Source organism: Corvus hawaiiensis, chromosome 4 (genome assembly GCF_020740725.1).
Source record: "Corvus hawaiiensis isolate bCorHaw1 chromosome 4, bCorHaw1.pri.cur, whole genome shotgun sequence".
Taxonomy (NCBI): domain Eukaryota; kingdom Metazoa; phylum Chordata; class Aves; order Passeriformes; family Corvidae; genus Corvus; species Corvus hawaiiensis.
This window is the reverse complement of record NC_063216.1, coordinates 42,902,545-42,924,436: the sequence shown is the minus strand read 5'-3', so window position 1 is coordinate 42,924,436 and position 21,892 is coordinate 42,902,545. Positions and strand designations below refer to the sequence as shown.

Here is a 21,892-nt window from a genome sequence, read left to right as displayed (position 1 = left end):
TTCTAACATCATCTTAGCTGATCTAAAGACAAAAGGATTGTCTTTAAAAGACATAGCAGTAGTACAATTTTATTAGCTTTTTCTATTGCCTACTTGCCCATTTGAAGCTGGGGTTCAAAATTTTAAATGGCTTGTGCACTTTTAGTTTATACTTAGATAAAAGTCACATGGTTATGGTTATTCTTGATTTGGGTTTAATTGCCTCATTATTACTTCACCTGAAATAAATAATTCATAGATCAATTTACTTCTTACCAAGCAAGTTTTTGACTCAGTAAGATGGTGATATTTTCTCAGCAGTCATCTTTCAGAATCACAACTTTCATATTCCTTATACATCAACCAAACTTCAATAGGACATATGACACGTGCTTCCATTTTATCTATCCTGTAATTGGATAGAAAGGTAGCTTTCAGGAGATTTGAAGCTGTAGATTCAAATTCCCTTTAGAAGACAACTGAAGACCATAACTCCTTTTATGAAAGAAGTGGTCTCCTTTTATGATTAGGGTAGCAGTATTCTGCAAATTAATTTGGTATTGCTTCTCTGCAGCAGATGGGATATCAGGTACTATGGAATGCTCTAGGCTGGCTTTCAGCTGCTACTCTAAAATAGTGAACATAAATTCTGTATTATACCTGTCACCCCTGTATGAATGTCTCAGATATCCTAAAGCTTTTCAGATAGACACAGATGAAAGCTGAGGTGTTTGGCTTAGCAAAGGAAAGGATTCAGCTGGTCATGGACATCAGTAAAACACTTGTAGACAAGGAGCTTAAGCATGTCTTGTGCACTTGAAACAATGTGGGTCATTTTTCTTGGCATTAGAGTCTTAAATTTTGTATAAATATCCTTTTTGACACTTTATGTTTATTATGTGTCTGCCTTGACTTTCAGCTACATGCCCTTGGTGAGAGAAGCATATCTGAAAAAGAAAACCATAGATTTGAAAACATTGACACCTTAATTGACTGTTCCTTCATGTTTTAGAATACATTCTTCTAGCTTTCAGATCGAGATAACATTTTTTTTCTTCCTTCCTTCATATATGTCAAAGAAAAAAAACCTCTCAATTTCTATTAATAAAGCTCAATTGTGACTATTTCACCATCAGATTTTTTTGTTTTAAACCATGGATCTTCTGTGACTGATGTGAAACTGTTGGGACACGGATAATTAGGGTGATGCATTAATCACTGTTAGCAACCTGGAGGAATGATTAAAGCAAAAAATGGGTAATTTCACAGTTTATCTGTGACATAAAATTCTCAAAAGAGTCATTTATATTGCTGGAAATATTCCTGGCTATTTTATTTTATTTTTCCTGTGGAACAAAGTAATAAGAAAGATTAATAGTGGGTCTCAGATGGCCTATAATTTATTCTTTTAATCAAAAAGTAAATACAGAATATTATATAACTCAATTCTTGATAAAGCCCTAACATTTTACAGGATGAAAAGCAGATATAAACAGAATTCTTGCTCTCTGCTACTACTCTTGGATCTGAAAAACAAACCCTTACTGCTTAATAGACCCAATGCAGGAAACAAAGACTGTGTCTGACTTTTCTATTGTTTTTCTCCCTGCAGTAGAAACAAAGTCTAAACAACCTGTTTCTGCTAAACAGTGCTGGACTCCCATGGTGGAATTTGCAGAATCCTGTGGGTCCTCCTGTGTTTTTACCACATATTTTATACGTACTTTATGAAGCCAGCTGTTGTATGCAATCTTAGCTCTACTTGACATAAGGAGCTCTTCTGCCCCCTGCCACTGCTGCCCAGAAGAACCATTTATTTTTGTGAACATTTACTGCAATTTTCTTGTTTATTATAGCATCCTTCAAGAAGAGAAGCATTACAACTCAATTTAGGAGATGTCCAATAATAGCTGTATAAAAAGCCTGAAGTGATGAACATCTCCTGCAAAAAAAGCCATCCTATTGTCAGAGGGGTTCGGTCTGAAGGGCCACTCATGTCCAGACCATAGGCAAACATACAGGTCTCAAATCAGCTGCTCATGCATAGGACAGCATTCAGCAGTTTGGGCACCATTCATTGCCACAGCTTCCCACTAACAGCAAAAGGGTTGAATGAGACAAGAGAGGCAAATGAGAAGCATGTTTTTGTTGTAATTCATCCATCTCTGACCAACTTCTCGAACATTTAACATTGTTAAAATCATGCCCATGCTTAAATAAGAAAATAAGAGTTTTAGGACTGTAAAAAGGGAGAAAAAGGAAAATGTGCACCTGTAGGAAGCATCATCATGACCTTCCAAAATGGGGCATTGTACTTTCAAGGAAACAACTCCCTTCTCCAAATGTCAATAAATGCACAGTAGTGCTAGAATAGATTTGTCAAAATTATCTTAAACCCATTCAAATCTCTAGTAAATACCTATTTGCACCCTATAATCCTGCCACAGGACTAAGAGTACTCCACTGGCGGACCAGGTGGATCTCAGTTCTAACTCATTCACAAAAGCTGACATTAGTTGTCCAAGTTAACTTATATTTTTTCTTCATTGTTTGTTAAAAGGTAGAATAGGGAGAAAGTAAAAAATTAGTCTAGATGAAAGTCTAGATGAGTCTAGAGGAAAAAATTAGCTACAGCACAAATGCCTTTATTTGTAGTGAAATATATACCAGCACTTGTTTAATTTTCTCACAGTTGAGTATAAAGTTATGTTGCAAATTGTGTGAAGATGTATTTATAGTTTTGTTTTGATGTTTATTGTTAGAACAAAACAAATACAAACCATTATTGAGTTTTATGGAGCACACAATAAACAGTGCAATTTGTAAAACTGTGCATTAACAGTCATCATTTCATCCTAATGCATCACTTCTTCCTTAACATTTAAAACCAAAGTTTTATTTAGTTGATAAATACAAGCAAGAATACAAGTTATATACCAATACTTCAGGTACACACCAAGAGAAGGAAGCTGTTGCTACTGGTACATTTTATCCTTGCCTATTTACAGGTTTGTTCAGTACCTTGTAGAGGCAGTTGTCTAAAAAGTGGTCTTCATGAATGGACCTACAAGGCAGGAACTTCATCTCATGTAACTTATCCACCTATGAATTAAATCATCCCCCAAAGCCAGCAAGAAAAGATAAATAGGAGGAAGTAGCCCTGTCTGTTGACCACCTGGAGACTGGTGGCTCACACCGTTTGACTCTCAAGCAGCACTGGGTGAAATAAACCCAAGGCACATTGCAAAGGGAAATTCTGATCAGCTTCTACTAACTTTGAGACCATATGTTTCATCAAACAACTTCTAACTCACTTAGCATAGAGACAAATCATAGCAGCAAACTAAGTGCCAGCACTTTTACCAAGTTTATATCAGCTAAGAAGTTTGTGGGCTATGCGGGATGGATATATACAGCAAAATAATTTATGAGTTCCAAATTCCCCTCCAACTAACAGCCACAGCAAGAAAAACAGAACCAAGGACAATAAAATCAGCAAAACCAAAAGGAAAGAGTCAGAGCCTGAGTGAACATATAAAAACTGTTGCCTGGTCAGCCATTAAGGTAGCAATGGCTACAGCAACAGCAGGAACAGGATCCATCCATGATGCTATTCTGGAGTATTAAACAAATATTATCCACTCTTATGTCATAGACAGTATCCAGAAAAAAAGATGATCCATTAACAATTGTGTATACTCTTCCCTGACTGTTTGCAGTTTTGGACGAAAGGTTGTAGGGCTGCTGTTTTCTAACTTCAAAAATTCTAGATGGCACAGAAAACTTTGCAAATGCTTGTCTTCTGAAGACTGAGACTGATACAAAACTTCAAAAACTGATTTCTTTCCTCTTTTAATTTTTTAAAAATTCCATCCACTTTCTCTTACTCACACCTCCTCCCTGCTCCCTGCTTCCCCACCCAAAAAGAAAAAACAACCCTCCTACTTTTTATGCAAGCATTTGGAGGTGACTTATGTCATAGCAGCTGCTCTCAAGCTCAAGCTGACATACAGAACACAATATGACATAAATCCTAAATGGAAAACATATAACTGCTACATTCAGCTTGTACTGAACTGTTGATTTCATATGGATGCTATAAAAAAAAGGCTAACCCCTTCTGGCAGATACGAATTTTTATATAATTTTTTTTTCACCTTAAATCCAGATTTGAGAATCTGTTGAAATCTTTATTATTGTTCACTTGGTTTTGCTTTTCCCGTGGTTTGGTTTCTCATTTTCAGGGACATTTCTTTCTGTCACTATAACTTTGTTAGTTTGTTCTCAAAGCTAACAGTCCAACAGACATCCCTTCCCACCATCTCCTCTGATATTAAATCAAATGGCCCAGAACAGTTCAGTCATTGTGGTAAAGGAATAATAACATTTCTACTGTACAAGGTATTCAGGAAATGACAAGACATTGATGGGTGCTTAAACATGTAGTTTGCACTCTGGAAAAAAGCTGAGATCTCTGATGGCACAAGGAAAATTTGAATAAAACAAGTAATGCAAGTACACAGTCAACAGAAAAAAGAGAAACAAATTCTTTGTGATATTTAAGTGCAAGTCATGAATTTTTCTATATTGAGAGTTCGAAGGTACTGAGAAACAAATGTAGAAAATAGGTCAATCACCTGACTGGCCCCTTCCTTCAGTTTTGTGATGAAGGGAAACCTTCATTCTAAAGCCATCACCAGGTATTTTTAATCTTTATTTTATAAAGATTCATAGTTGACAATGCTACTAATAAGGAGAACCAAATGCTGTTGAGATTTTTTTGTTTGTTATTATTTAGCCAGGGAAAATCTATTTCAAATCCATCCTCCTGTTTCAAAGTTTTTCTGTGAGTATATCTGAAAATTACTAGGGAGACTAAATTTTAGCATGCTGAATAAAACATAATAAAATAGCTAAAATCAATAAAAAGGATGAGATGGTCATTGCTATTCCAAACATGTCTTCAAATTGACAGTTGTTAAGCCTTTTTGAACTAAATTGAGACCCAGAGTGGATGACATGCCATTAAGGCTTAGCACATGACAGGGATTTTCTTTTCAGGCTCCTGTGAATTTTGCTGTGATTTGTAAGCAAAACTTGAATGAAGTTGTATTATTGTATCAAAAAAGATACTCTCTAAAAATAAAAGGAAAAAGTTGGTCAGCTTGTTTTTTCAAAAATGCTTTTAAAATATCATTTAAATATTTTCAACTAAATACTGGGGGGAAATATTTTTCATAAAGCAAAAGATTAGTGGGCATTGGTAGATGTTAATATCCCTGTTTCTGCTATCTAGGCTTTAAAAAAGAGTGCCCAGTATTGTTTGTAAATCTATAGGACAATAAATGTTTTCTGAAAATGTAAAAGTTTTACTTTCTCATCATTTCTGCATTATTAACAGCTTCTAAAGAATTTGTTAGCTTATAGAAAAAGGCCTAAATTACCCCAAAATAGAGTATAATTTCCTTAGGTGAAAATGTCTGCTTGCAGGAAGGGGAATGATAAACCCTCTAAGGCCCTCTTATGTTTCTGTATCTGTGTCTGTGTATTCCCAGAGGAGGCACAGGTGGAACGATGTGCGAGGGATGCTGAGAGGGGCTGGTTCATGCAAGTCCATTTGGCCCAGGGGTCTGCTGCTCTGTCTCCAGTCTACAGGTAGGAATATCATGGCTCTGTGGGAGCTCTGTATCCTCCAGTTTAGGCAGTGGGTTGGAAGGATCAAATGAACCACCTGGAGGCTTCCAGGCTTCTTTTGCATACAGCTTGATTACTGACTTCATGCCAATGAAAAGAATTTCACCTGTGGATTGTAGTGCACCTTATCTAAATGGACGTTTTAGACTGATGATCTATCTTTTTAATCTTTCAGTAACATTGTTACCTACAGAATCCCTGAAAAGCCTATCTTACATACTGCAAAAAAGTGAATTCTTTGTTCTTTTTTTGACTCCTCTTTGAAGATAGTGGTAAAAGTGAATGACAATAAGCTCAATGTAGCAAGATATTTTAAATTTCCCTTTAGTTGAATTCACTTGGGGCTCAGAAATGTGCAGTGTTTAGTCACCATCCATGATTTGCAAAACACTGTGAGTATGCTCACAGTAAGTGAGTGAAAGAATTTTGTTTGTGGCATTGAGGCCAGAGAGAAGCACTCTGTGTGAGGCTGGTACATAAGCACTAAGACCATCATGTCAATGAATCAATCAAGAGCGTCTTAACAGCCTGCATGGTCAGCCAAAGGCTGCACTTAGGACCTGGTACAGATCCACAAGCTCTTGGCGTTCCCAAGTTCTTCGTGCACCAGTGGTCAAGGCCAACAGGCAATATAAGTGCAACTAGGCAGTCATAGTCATTGCCTGCATAATTTATAGCTTTCAGATTTTTCAGCATTACTGACATACCAGACATCAGAAACTGTATTAAGCCCATAGGCTGTCATGAGTGCAAAATAATTTGCACAGAGCATGAAAGAAAAATTGCAAAGTGTTTCAATATTGTTAAATTTTATTTTAACTTTGTCTTCACACTACTTTATAGGAGTTAATTCCTATCCTTATTTCTAATAGACAAAGATTAATTGGTCCTCTTTATCAGAACATTTGGTGATTAGGAATGTTCTTCTCTCACGTGTATCTTCCATCATGGAGTGTAGCCGCTCAATAAAAAGATGTGCTCCAAACCAGAGCATCCATTTTTCAATATAGCAGTGTATAGCAACAGGTTACTGCTTTTGTAAAGCTATTACTTTTACTGTCAACATGTCTGCTGCTAGAAGTTGTCTCATTAGACAGGATAAATTGGAACAGCATAAGAAAATTTGACCAGGCAAGAAATTAAGTTTTATTATATACCTATATATACCTAAACACACACAGGTGAACGTGTGCACACACATGCAAGACAGTGTGACTGAAAGGATAATCATGAGTGGTAGAGTACAGAGGGGAATATTACATCGTGAAACAGAAATAATTTTTATCTGAATACAGACAATTTGTTAATGTGTATAACAACACCCCTATCAGAGATATTTAAATAAACCATGAAGCAAAAATATCCAGGACCACAGTGGGTTCACCTTGGCTGGGTGTCAGGTGCCCACCAAGCTGCTCTATCACTTGCACTTCTCAGTTGGATGGGGAGAGAAAACAAGATGGAAAAATCATAGGCTGAGATAACACAGTTTACTAAAGCAAAAATGGAAGGCTGTGCATGCACAGGCAAAGAAAAAAAAATTGAATTATTTTCTACTTTTCATCAACAAGTGATGTCCAGCCACTTCCCAGGATGCAGGTTTTCAGCATGCATAGCAGTTGCTCTGGAAGGCAAAAATAATTAATGAAAGTCCCCACTTCCTCCTCTTTTTCTTACAGCTTACACTAGTTGCTTAAACCAGCCTTATACCCAACATACAGATGTATATATATCATTGTCTACCATTCCCTGTCAGTTCACAGATATTATTTTCACATTCCATGGACTTTCTCCACCCCTCCAGATGGTCAAAAAAAGCCGTGATTTAGGCTGCATTCCATCAAGACAGATGATCAGGACAGGAGAAGCAGCACACTCCATTATTGGGCACCAGCATCAGCCTGGCCCATCATTGCTCCTCTCCTTGCTCCTCACAAAATTCACTCTGCCTTGGTTCATGCCATTTCTGCTACTTTACTTCCTGCAACCTACAATGGATTTTTTTCCCCCAAAGTTAAATCTCCTTGAGATGCACACCAGGTCTCCTCATCCTTCTGCATTACCCACCTGGAACACCCAGCTTTTTGAGCAAAGACAATCCCCTGAATACGTTTGCCTTTTCCTGTGGGAGGAGAAATCTACACTGTCTTTCCCAGCCACTTCCCTATGTATCGTACAGGGACCTTATCTCCTCCCAGGTATGTAGGGGCCTTGTTTGGGGGCAAGCAGGATGGTTTGCAGTTCCTCTGGTGTTATATAATCAAGTGGCTTCTGCTAAATTTGCATCCTGTTGCTTCCATGCCCCATTGCCTAATGCTCTCAACATAGTCTTTAGCAGTCCATTATATCTCTCAGCCTTTACAGAGGCTTGTGGGTGATAGGGGGTGTGACGTATCCACTCAAAGCCACGTCTTTGTCCAAAAGGTTTATTTTGGGGATATTTTGGAGGGGCAAAATTAGAAAAGTAGAAACAGATTTCCTAACAAAATTAAAAATTGAAGTGATATTAAATAACATTGTAATTGTGTCATTTCAATATGAAGTTCTGAAAAAGGCTCTGGGATGTAAAAATAAACTAAAAAAATTGAGGAGTAATTGGTTTCCCTGTGAAAGTTAGTTTAATCATGTAATTTCCTTAGTGACAGAGGGATTAGAATTGTAATTCCTGAGGGTACACAGATGAAGGAGTGAAGTGAGCCAACACTGAAGTATCGCAGGAGGTCTGATGCTGGTCAGCACCAGTATGCCACGACCTTCCTAGAGAGAGCATCCTGCAAGGAACAACTTTTCCAGGGGTGATGGCAGGCCTCCCTGGGCAGCAGGTGATTCCAGCAGGTGTAGCGTTTTCTCAGCTACAAGTGATTCCAACTCGTGATTCAGCTCTCTGTGAAATCACCCAAGGCGGACTCAGGTACAGAGAGACTGGAGCCTCATTTGGCAATTCCCCAGAGGCAGCTTTTATTGTCCAGCAGCCCCTGTGAAGGGACGGCCAGGGACAAAACTCCCTAGCCAGGGGCAGAAACAGGGGCTTTTTATGGGAAAGGCAGTGGGTGGGGTAGAAACCAATTAGCCAACAGGCTATTACCATATAGAAACAAGGCATGCTGGGGATGGTTCACTTTGTCACCATGACCTGAGGAAGGTTGCTTATCTCTGGGGAGAGTCTTTTTGCCCTCAGACCTCTCTCATCCAAGGGAGTGCAGAGGGCTCTTGTGCCAAGGGCTCACAGCCCTCCCCACTGGAGTTCTGACTTGGGTTGTCACTCATAATTAAGTTTACAAGTGCCTTGTTTGATTGCATGCAGAGCAATGGTTCAATCTGCTTTAAGTATTTATCCAACAAAAGAGATTTCCCTGTACAAGATCTTTAGGACCTGAGAACTGGCAAGTTAAGCCTCTGTCTTCAATCATTTTTCTGACCTCTGATTTCGCTGTATGTAAATATAGACAGCTTACATAATTATAAAGTTTCAGGATAAATTAGTAGGCCTCCACTGTATTGTGAATTTTCCCACTTAGAGCAATATTTGTGTATATGTATATTTTGTATACAAAAGCATGTTCATGCACATGCACATTAATCTGTCTGTACAAACATGGATTTTCCCCTCCCCCTTCATTTCTCTTATGTTCCTGTTTGTATTCACACCTAACTTGTTCCTGCATGAAGCATGGGAAACACAGTCTGCAAATTCTGCCACTTCCATAATCACATTTAAATAGATAAAAGCAGCAGCTACAATAAAACACTCCATTTCCCTCAGTGGCTAAGAGCTATCTAGGTCATATTTTTTGAACACAATTTCTATACAGGATTGTGGGAGCTAGAAATGTGGGCCAATACTAAAATGGCAGCTGCAAGTTCATGTCAAGGAAGAGCAGTCACCTGCAAAGAAAAAGTAAAATAGTGATAGCATCTCTATTCATGAGAGAGGTGCTTAATATTGTTAACATTAGGTGATTCTCTTTGATATCCTTTGGATTTCACTTTTTGTGAGAACTTGGGCAGGATCTCAGTTAAATTCAAGTATGAGCATCTTTATACTTGTGAGTCATTGTTTGCAATTTTACAGTAGCATTTCGCTGTGATACAGTGGAACTATGTAATGTTAGATTTGTTTGAGTTCAGACTGGCATTTTTCTTTTGGACTCTTACATTCCAATTTCAGTTCCACACTATCTAAAACTGTGGGAGTTTCTCAAGAGACAGAGCTCTGGATACTACAAGGCTTTCCAGACATTGGTTTGTCCAATCATAAAGAGGGCGAATCTGTATTGGGAAGGTTCTTAGGAAGCCAGTGGATATTAAAGCTTTGCCTACTCAGTTTAAGCAACCTGTGTTTGCTTGGCAGGAATTCACACATCTCCTCTATGTACCGTTCTTACACTTTGCTATTACACCTTTCATTTATTACATAAAGTGAACTTGCACTTCTCATTCTTTTTCTAGTTCTGTATCTACAAATTCTATATTGCAAACCAGTGTTATTCAATTTCATCTGTGTTTCTTAGAGCAGTTGTCAGAGCAGCTGGGGACCACTGTATGATGAATTAACTCCTGTAGAAATAAATATACTAGCTTGGTGTTAAAAGGTGAGATTTATTCAACGGAAGAACATAAATTCTTGCCAGGTGGTACTTTGACAGAGCTTAGCTTTTTGTAGTGCAAAAAGATCTATGTGGTTTTTGCATCCCACAGTAGTTATGATGGGAAGCTGTGCAATGTGATGTCAGGAAGCAGTAGGAGAGGGATTGCTCCACCTAGCAGGACTGGGGTCCATCTGGGGAGCCCCTATGGGCTCAACAGGGCTTGGGCTGAACACAGGGCTGGGGTCCCAGGCTGAGCCTGCCCTCCTTGGCTTGCAAGTGGGGCTTCCCTGACAGGCTCCTTGGTGTCATGCAGCCCTCTCAGTGTTCTCCAGGTCCTGACACATGGACCAACAGATTGTTTCCAAAATAAAGGAAATTTCTCAAAAAATGAATACATTTATTAATAACTAGATTTAACCATCATCTCATTCCACCAGTGAAAGTATTAAGTTATATAGGGTAATAATACTCTGAAGAAATATGTTCAAGTTCAAATATTTGTTTATGTATATTCTAATAGGTTTGATAGGCAAAAACTAAACAGAAACATTAGATTTTATTGGTTCCTAGAACTGTTTACAAGCGGGTAGTTTTATTTACTAAATACATTACCAGCTTTCATTGCAGCAATTCTTTAAAATTTCGTTGGCCTTCTTGTCTAACAACTTTTATAAAAAGGAATGCCATTGCAGTTTTCTTCCTACAAAATACAGTATTTGATCAGCTTGAAAAATACTGGCTCTAATATTTCAAAATGCATCAACCTTTCCAAAACGATTTTTTCCAGGCTGAAAATGCAAATGCTGATGACATGCTATTAGAAGGAAAATTTATGCCTCACATTTATAGCTAGCTACAGTGGGGTGTAACCATTTTAAGGATTAAGATCCCATACAAACACATTAAATTAAAATGTAAAGCGGATTTGTGGCTGTACTTATGATGGCAATTATTTCTTCCACTTATTTGCTAAAATCCAGACAACAGATATACCAGTCCACTTAATCTAATGCTCAATTAGCAAGGCAGTACAAGTCTTACCAGCCTCTCTGTAGGGAGGCATGAAGAAAAGGCAAGGACATTCTGAGCTTCATAGTTAGGCCTTGTCATTGAATTAGTGTTGTACAGATTTTGGGTTCTTTGCTGAAATAGGGCAAGTTCATACAATCATGGACCATGAAATATGTGACTACAGTTAGTCTCTTCAAGGGAGAGAAGTAATTTCCATATGAAATGACTGTTGTAAATTTAATGTTTCTGAATAGTTGAAAGACAAGATAAAGTAATTTTATATTAGACTTAATATTTAAAATGAGTCTTCTTGCAGGTGTTTGCTTTGCTACTTTTTTTAGTCTTTGTACCAAATATTGACCAGAGATGAGAAGATATTTATGCTGCTGCCACAGATAACCAAATGAAAAGTGTGTCTTTACATTGTATAAAGATGTAAAACCATCATGAAAAAGATCTGAATTTCCCAGGGGCAATTTTTTTATCATAAATTTGATCCATGACTGTTCCTATTTCTTTGACATTGTTTGCACTACATTATAGATTCTTTTTCTCCCTGTAGGCATCAAAATTTGATTAATTTTGAATCTCTACACTAACAGGTATTTATATTTGTCACTGTTCTTATCATGCATAAATATGGAAATTGTTTTTCCTTTTATGGTAATAAAATATGATTGAGAGCTGGCAAAGGTATTTTTACTATTTTCCAGTCAGTAGTTTGTTGTGCTTTTACATGCAGATACCTGTCCCCTTATGTTATAGTGGCATATATGAAATACCCTTTCAGTGACATTTTTTCGCATAGGCTTTTGAAACCTGTTGTGTTTTTTTTCTTCTGGTGATGAGTCAAGAAATTCTTCTCACTTTGAATTCAAGTTGAAACATCTTGGTTCTTCTTGGATGTATGCAAGTTTTGGATACATCTGCTGCCTCCCGTTATTCATTCTTATGCCTGCTTTTTGCTTCTCTTCCAGTTCTGAGATTAGAAGGAAAAAGAGAAAAATGATGCAAAAACCTTCTAGTTAAGAGTGATACCTGCATAATTCATGAGGAAACAGTTCCTGCAATAAAATGCAGTGGTCAGACCTTTGATCTTCAGAAGATCCCCACTGCTCTCAGGGAGACTCTGCCCAAGCAGCTGAACCGCAGACTGGAAGAGTTTGTTATTGTTACTCATTACAATTGAATAGTTTGTCTAAATTCAGATAAATATCTGAAGTTTCATCTGCTAATCTAAACTAAATGAGGTTTCAAATCTAGTGGGATTTGACCGTTATTGCTAATTACCTTTTTTAAAATGATCACATTTAAAAAGGCATGAGGGAGCTGTTTTGCCAAACAACTTTTTGTTTCCTCAGGTTGCTGTGACCCTGTGCATCATATCTGGGTGATAAAAATATTCTGTTTGGTGGATCTTTATTATGATTTTTGAAATAATATGTTATTGTCCAGCTGGAAGAACTAATTCCTGAAATCAAAGCAACTTTTTAATAGTATCATATATAAATTCTTGGTGTATATATTGTTAAATAGATTTGTTTTATGAAAATAGCAATCAAGTTATGATGTAAAAATTCTCCTTCAGTTAGGAGACAGTCTCACTGGTAATAATTTTCCATACAGTACAAAGGAGACAAGTTCTTCTCCCTGTTAACAGATGGCAAAGATAGAAGGTAATTGAAATGGTGTGCAAGCTACAGCACACATAAAAGTAATAGTAAACAAGCCATATTTTATGAGAGCATCATTAGAGTGATTTAAAGGTAAAGGAGCCTTTGAGAAGCTAATGATTGGTAATTGTCAAGTATTTTTACTGACTAGCTACCTTCAAAACATGTTGTAAAGACTTAGGAATATATTATGTGATCTATTACCACCAGAAAGATTAAATATTTTGACACATATAAATAAAAAAGACAAAAGTGAATTATCTACATCTTTGTGTTATAGGGAACAGAAATAGATGTGCAGGTTCATATTTTGTTGGATTTTGGGAGCTGGTAGGAGATTTGATCTGACATATTCTGACCGGGAAATGTGATGTCTGAATATAATAGTGTTTAGACCTCTAGACACTGTGGTGTTCACATTTATGCAAGAAACCTGTGGTTGGTTTCTGAGTTACTTTTCTGCAAGATCTGTCTCCTGTTATTTAATGCAAATTGCATTCCTTCCCCTCTTTGTTCAACTCCATAATACTTCAGTAACATAGATTCTGGTGTACAAACTTGAAAAAAAAATACTACTCAGCAGCATAGAGCTCACAAGGTGCAATTAGACTAGCTCCACTAGCTTTTGTAGCAGCTGAGGATCTAGCCCAAGCTATTTATTACCTTCATTGGGCTATAAATTACTTTGGACCCATATGTTTACATGGTTGACAAGGGGTTTGCATAGAAGTAAAAGTACTCTGCCTGCAGCTACCATCTCACCTCAAACATGAACATGTAAAGTCACAGATACTCTTAACAGGAATGTTTGCCCCAGGTCTTCCAGGCCCATGCTGTTGTTTTGGATATTAAATAGGGTAAAGAATAGCAAAAATTCAATGTATCCTTTACAGTGATCATCCATTTTCCCAGATATTATAATCTCTCTGTGCTAAGGAAGTTCCCACTGCTCAGAGCACACAGCAGATGTGAGGGACACAGCATTACTTAGGACTCCCAGGACAAGAGAAAGGCGCTGTGAAAATATCATCCCAGCCTTGCAAAAATGTTCTAATTACTTAACAGGCATTGGTCTTCTCAGACAGAGGCAACTCTGAAACATTTGGAGAACTTCAGGAAACCTCTAGGAATGAGGGAGGCTGTTCCATGAGAGAAGGAATTTAATTGAGATTTAATTGAGGACAAGAGAGAATTACTCACAATTTTTCAGACATTAGAGGGAAAAGAGCCGGGAGAAGAAAAGAGGTATAATTGCAGAGTGAGGCTTTCCTATACAAATGCACAAGCAGATGCACCAGTACCTCAGGTGGAAAGCATATTCAATCAACACAACTTCTTGCCTGCTATTTTTTTCTCCTTCCTCCCTCACAGCATCTGCCTCCAGGATGACTAATCCCAATTTACAGACTGCAGGGAGTGTGACTGACTAAAAACACTGCTTGGGCACTTGCACCTCCTTCTTAACTGGCTTTGAAAATGACAAGGCTGAACTTTTTGATCCTGATCCTGATAACCAAACATGGTGCCACAATATTCCTTTCTCTAGGATTACTTGATATCCACCTAAAGACTGGTTAATGAGTCAAAGAAATGAGTCAGGCAAGCAAGACCATGAACTGTTCTCTGAGGCCAAGTAGCACTGACATGAGATATGTGTGTTGTGCCTGAGTCTCCCCCATGCTCCATTCATTTTTCCTGTTGTGATAGATCATGAATAATTTTTAATTACTCTTTTTTCAGTTCTAAGGTCATGAAATCACATGTGAGGATGCCAACATGTGACATGCCCACCCCTGTGAAGCGTGATGCTTGCTGTAAATTCTCCTTGACCTGAACAAATACACCAGACCATGTGTCAGGGAACTCGTACACTTTTGTTATACAGTCATCTTAACTCTGGCAACCAGGCCACTATTTAGACTCAAAAAGTGTTAGCTAACAAGCCCTTAAATTTTGCAATACACTTCAATAAGCTCTCAACTCCTTCAACAAACTTCTCAAAGGTGCGGGCTCACAGGTCACAACACACTTCCACAAGCTCCCAGCTCCCACCACAAACTTCATTATGGAGTACAGGGTAGAATATGATAGCAGTGCTTTGCCCAGTCAGAGCAAGGGATGAGAGAAATAAAGGCTGAAAAGAGAGAAAGAGGAAAAAGAATATCACCAGCCCTTAGGCCCTGTGTTGGTCCTGCCACGTGGGTGGCCCAGAGATGGGGCAGTAAATCAAAGAAAGTGAAAGAGAGGAAAAAGAGTGGGGGGTACACACTGATCAGCTTCCTTTTATAATTAATCTGTTGTGTGCTTCTTATGTAAGCTGGATTTTGTATGATGGTGGTGGACAGTACTGTTCCACCTCTGCAGAACTTTGTCTTCTAATCACAATTTTCCTGCTGCACTATTAAGAATCTCTGAGACAAAATATGCTTATGCCTGGGTCTCTACAATGCAGAGAAGGCGTGTCATGGGAATCTGCAAAACTATGAGTGAAATAGCATAAATAGGGATTTCTTTGTCCTCCTCTCTGACAGTACAGAAATAGGGGCCATTAAATTATGTGAGAAGTACCCAGATTCAGAACAAACAAAAATAAAGAATTCAACCAGTGTAAATCCTTGACAAAATTAGTTTCTGAGGTGTCAAATATTTGCATTGGCTCATGAGGACACTGGGCACAGATCTGTAAAAGGGTTACCAAATATGCACATTCAGCACAGAAAGTTCTCTGTACTGAACAAAGCTGAACACTAGAAGTGTGTTTTGCTGTGGATAGACAATTGCACACACATGTCTTTTAAAAATTCCTTTATGCTCCTGATTACATCTGTGTCCTTGCTGATTTTCCCCCTAAAAAAAGGCATCAGCCCATTCCTGGGAGCAGTAGAAAAAGGAGGAATAGCCAAATGACTATGGCAGATGATGAATGGAAAAAAACCAAAGAGGAGCTGGAATGGGAGATGGGAGAGAAAGATTTAATGGTCATAGATATAGAAAGACTGAAGGATGTCAAGTAGAAGATCACAACGGCTCACCCTCTTCCCTGAAGTTTCAAGGAATTAGAGGCTGCTCCCTGTAATTTCTTCATCTGGACTTATCACAAGATGAGGGAAAGGAAGGATTCTAATACTCTCTAGGATCTCCACATTTCCCAGCTCCCTTCTTTTGTTGGAATGGATGAGCTTTAACCAGAAAATGGTTAAAGAGAAGCTCCCATAGCTTGACAAGTCCTCAGACATAGCGGGTATAAATAAAAATGTCAGAGGAGAAGTGGAAATTTTACTGTCGTTTTACAAATATTTAGGCACTTGTTCTGTCCTGCAATCCACTAACAGGCTTCATAAACCATGAAGGCAGGGAAGGCAGGAATTAGCAAACTTTTCTGAATAAAAGTAGAAGTTTCATCATCAACGTCTGCATTGTTTGTGGCGACAAATTAGTCATTCTGCAAAAAGGGAAACATATTAGTTCTCCTACAGAAATACCTTTGCCATTTACTCTCCCAGTGTGATTTAGGAAGGGTTTTCTTCCTTCAAGACAGCTTCCAGTTCAAGTCTTGCACTGAAAAATGATAGAAATATAGGCCCCACCAGTTTTGCCAATGCCATTAGATAACTCCATTCTCATGGGCCAAAACACCATTAGGTTTTTGAATTTTAGAGTTTTACAGTTTGCAGCAACAGAACATTTTTAGTAAGTTTATTTGTTTTTCACTGTACCAACAATAGCTGATCTGCCTCTGCCAAATTGGGCAGCAAGTGCCAGTGTGGCAATGGTCACATTCCAGTGAATGGACAATGAATTCTCACAGAAGTGAGCTGGGTCCATAAGTCAGAGGAGCCTTGAACAGTGGTGCAGTTTGCAATTCCTGTTGTCATCATGGAGTCAGTAGCTGTTGATTGGCTTCACACACTAAAACATGAAGGGAAGAGATCCTAAAGAAAATCCTTTCTGAATCAGCGCCTCTGCTTGTGCTGCTTCCTTGCTGTTCCTCTCTTTTCATTCTCTTGGTGCAGCTGCAGCTGGGAAAGTAAATGTAAATGTATCTGCTGCTGCTGCAAAAATTGCAGCCAAAAACTATTGATTAGTGCAGCAATTGCAAAGTTGCAGCTGTCCAGATAAATATATCTACGTGCAAAACTAAGCTCTACAGCAACGACAGATGGTTTTTCTCTCATTAGGGCTGCCATATTTCAGACTATGATTTTTCAGAAAGAAATATTTAGCTGTGACTGAGCAGCTATATGCCAAGAATTCCTGGACAAATAATAGAAGTGCTCAAAATCCTGAATGGTAAAACTTCCATCTGGAAAAGACAAAGTGTCATGGAAAATCTAGACACATGGCAGCCTTATCTCAGGTGGTGGCATAAGAATGTTAGAAAAACTCTGGCTACCCAGAAACAGATGCATCCTGGGCTGAAAGAGAAGAATGATGGGGGTTTTAGAATTTGTCCCCAGATGCAAAACATAATGACTTCTAGTTGGTTTTCAATAAATACAATATCATTCATTTAATTGAGCATAAAAACTGGAAACAACACAAAAGAGTTTGAGATATTATTCACAGTATTGGATGCTTAATATGGAAGAAGTATGGGAAGTGATTATTTATTAGGTAGGATTCATCCCATCTGATGTTACCCATCTAAAAATTACCTATCTAGTCATAGCTGGTCCCTTTCTAATCAGTATTCAAGGCAAAGAAAATTTCCATAAGATTGAGATCCACTCTAATGTAAACAAGTATCCAAAACAGGAAGAAGAAATTTTTCCACTCTTTTTTAAGGAGTGGATTATACTTGGCAGTTCATACAGTAGAATAATTCTAGTTGTTCTCACTTAAAAAAGTCTAGACAAATTTTCTGGTTTTGACTGCTGTGGTGTTCAGCTCAAAGATCAAAGTACATAGACATGTGCCAAACATGACTTTCAATATGAGTTGGCTTTCTGGAACCAAAGACAAGAATTACCACACTCATATAACATGTTAACCCTGATTACCCTTTGAATAATATCTAGATCTCAAGAGCAGAATAGTAAAAGGAAAACATTTTTGAATAGGGGATAGCAATTAACTGTGTATGGAAAAATATTCTCCATCACTGAGGTGAAGTTGCAGCTCCTCATAAGACTATCTTAGTGAAAGAAGAGGTGACTGTATTTACACTGTCTGTTGGACTAAGAAAGGGTTTGTGCTATCTCACACATATGGCAATAGGCAAGGAATCTAATTTTTAGTGTCTGATTTTCTTCTATGTGTCTAAATGTAATGCTATTTTCAGTGGTTATGATAATATCAGATAAGATTTCTCCCTATAACAGTTTGCTTATCTTACCCATAATACTTTTAATTAGTCTCCTCTCCCCTCCCCTCCCCTTCCCTCCCCTCCCCAATGGCCTGGCTGTAAGGATCATTTGAAAACCAATAACTAATTTAGTTCCTTTTCAACAGAATTTCAGGATATACCTTTCATATCTTTCATGAAAAGACTGACAAAATTGCAAAGCAGAATATTAGATAATTTTCTAGAGCTATCAGTTCCTTAGTTCACAGTGATGAAATACTAATTAGACATGGTTATGAAAAATACTGCAAATTTTAAAAATGAAAACCTTCAAATTACTCTCTTTAATCAAAAGTCAAAATATAAATTTCTACAACTGACAGGATATCCAACACCTCTTTTTCTGTGCTGGAATTGACTCCAGAAAAGGAACTTCCTTTTCCCCTATCTAAATGACTAGCACTGGCTGACAAGTTGAAATTTCAGTACAATTGTTTTTCAAGGTCTTGTGTTGAAATAGTTGCTCTGCAGCAGACTGAACAGCTGCATTTTCATTCAGTAGTATATTTCCACAAAAACAGAACAATATTTTAAATTGCACTAGCTACTTCACTGATAAACAACTTTGCTAAGTAACTGCCCTGCTTGCTCAAAAATATAGAAGAGATATAGCCATTTCTTGTGGTTAAATTTTTCATCTTCTTTAACCTAGAAAATGCTCCCAGATTTCCATCAGGACAGCTTCCATGTGCGGTTATGCTTTGCCATCACATAATTTTGGAAAACATTAGAATTTGTAACAAGGTCAATAAATTCAGATTTTTGTTTTTAACTTAATGTGTAGTTTGATAGTAGTCCACGTGTATTTGTTGTTGTCTAAAAGTATCAGTGTATCACTGCTCTTTAGAATTTATCAGCAAGTAATTCTTTCTTGTTGCATAACCTAATCTGAATCCAAGGGACCTTTTATTTAAATCTCTAGGTCAAGAGGAAAAAAGACTGGTTTATTTTGAAGTAAGCGTTAGGTGTATTTAATATACTTAGGTTCCCATATGCTTTTCATTTAATATCTTGTGGCTATTTTCCTCTATGTTTTAACTGCTTAGAAGTTAAGCCGCACTTTACAGATATCGTGTGATGATTGGGTGGAGGGGGTGCAATTAAAAATTTACTATATGTCTGGAGAACATCTCCTTTGTCCAAAACTTCCCATGAACTTGAACACCATTGTGACTTTTACTTACATTTGGAAACCTCACTGGACACCTTATTTGTAGGACAAGCAGTGGAATTTAGGATTCAAATATAACACATGGATGATATTGCGTAGAACTACTCAAAGACAACCAGAGCAATGAATTCCTTAAATGTGAATTTCTCCAAATGGCTTGTTTTTGAAATTTTTTATGGCTAATTTGTCAGAGAAAGGATATTTAAATTAGCTGCTTTGCACTACTTTCAAGTTTTCTGGATCATTATTAATTATACTCCTATTATGTCTAACTTGTTGTGTGGGGAAAACCTCTCCAAGGTAACACTTTAAATCATACCTATTTTAATACACATTTACAAATGAACTGAAAACAAGGCTCCAACAATTTTTTTTCTCAAGTGCAAATTTAGAAGCTGCAGTCCAAATGTCTGACACAGACCTGTGCCATCAAAACGTCTTTATAAACTAATTTTTTTTTAGGAAAATGTTGTATTTTGAGTAGTGTATCATCAAATATAACCTTGTATTTCTGAAGTGGTCTAAGATGTAGTCTAATGAACATCTTAGAATAGATGTTTAAGATGTATAAGGACACTTATGTGAATCCAAATTGTGCTAGTGACATCATACAGTGGCACCTGTCTCTGCATGGTATGATTTTTAATTTTATCTAAACTGCAGTACAGTATGGAAGAACTGAAGATCCCACACTGATCATGCTTCACCCACGCAGGAACTAAGAGATCTATAAAAGCATGTATTTTTCTAAGGCACTAGGTCATAACAACATTACTGTTTAAGAGATTTTGTTAAGAATTTATATTCAGTTTGGCTCTGGATGTGACCTCGGTTTTATCTCTTCGGCTTTTAATATTCAGTTGCCATTATGTCCAAGTCTGCCTTCTCTGACTGGCTAGTCACATGGTTTATTTCCACTAGTGCCTAATGCTGTGAATCAGCATCTCAAATTACCAGTAAGGCAGAACCATGCTATAAATGGTTCTCTTCTCCTATGGATTTTTCCCTGTTGTTATTATTATTACTACTGGTATTTATTTAAAGCTACATCAGTTTACCATATGTGTCATACCAAGCAGCAGAGTGTAAACTGATTGGAAAGATTAGATTTCGTTCCGTACAAGCAGGGATATTACTCTGCAGACACACTGGAAATTATGTTTTCTAGCCAATTTTTGTTCCAAACTCATTTTAGTGAACATTAAAGCAGATGGCAATTTGAGATATGTGTGTGCCTTTCTCACATTTAAAAAAATTCTCTAGGGAGAAAAAACAAATGTGCCACCTCATTTTGAAAACTGTAGGGGCAAATCTCAGTGAGAGCTTCAAAAAGAAATTATATTTTCAAGTTCCCTTTAGTTGTGGGTGCAACTATTAGCTTTGTCAGTATGTACTGCTTTATATCCAGTATGCCAGAAAGCTGAGTTTTATAAAACTTCAATACTTCTACTAAAAGTATAAAACTTCTAGAAAAACTGGCAAGATACAGATTAGATGGATGGTCTGCAAGATGGGTAGGAAACTGGCTGACAGGTCATGGTGATCAATGTTCATCATCTTCATAAATGATCTGGAGGATGGAATTGACAGCACTGTCACCATGTTTGCTGATTGCACCAAATTGGGTGGTGAGGTCAAAAGAACAGAGGGACACTCAGAGAGAAACCTGGACAGACTGGAAGAATGGGCTAGCAAGAAGATTAACAGACAGAAGTGCAAAGTCCTACATTTGAAACAAAATAAGCAAGTAGCTAATTACAGACTAGGAACAGCCTTGCTGAAAGGGACATGGGGTCCTGGTGAACAAGCTGAACATGGGTCAGCAGTGTGCTGCTGCAGCAATGAAAGTAAATCACATCCTGGGCTGCATCTCCAGGACATTACTAGCTGAGATAAGAGATGCGATCATCCCACTCTGCTCAGTGCTTGTCAGGTTGGACCTGGAGTACTGTGTCCAGTTATGGTCCCCACAATTCAAGAATAATGTGAGCAGAATGGAAAGGGTCCAAAAGAGACCCAAGAAGATGATCAAAGAACCTGCCCTATGGGGAAAGATTGAAGGAGTTTGGTCTTTAATCCCCAGAGAAGAGAAGGCTCCGGGGGACCTCATCACAATATTCCAATTTTTAAAGGGTAACTATGAGGAGGATGGAGGCTCTCTTCACAAGGAACCACATGGAGAAGGCAAGGATCACAGGGTACAAATTGCACGGGATAGAAGTTTCATCTTGATAAAAGAAAAAATTAATTTACAGTGTGAACAACCAATCACTGGAAGAGTGTAGAGTCTCCATCACTGGAGGTTTCAAGATGCAATTAACATTGTATGCTTTTGTCCAAGGACCATTACTTCCCAATATTTGGAGGATCTGCATTTTTTAGAAGTTGTCTCTTTTTTATCTTTACTTTACACCCTTTTCTATGGGTATGA

At 37.8% G+C, this 21,892-nt stretch overlaps 1 long non-coding RNA gene across 1 annotated transcript in view; it reads left to right on the top strand.

Moving 5' to 3' along the window:
* The first annotated feature begins 5,536 nt into the window (after positions 1-5,536).
* LOC125324298 overlaps positions 5,537-21,892 on the top strand; it is a 43,578-nt gene continuing 27,222 nt past the window's right edge. The window contains exon 1 of the long non-coding RNA XR_007202915.1: positions 5,537-5,634. This is a non-coding gene — a long non-coding RNA (uncharacterized LOC125324298). The remainder of the gene's footprint in view (positions 5,635-21,892) is intronic.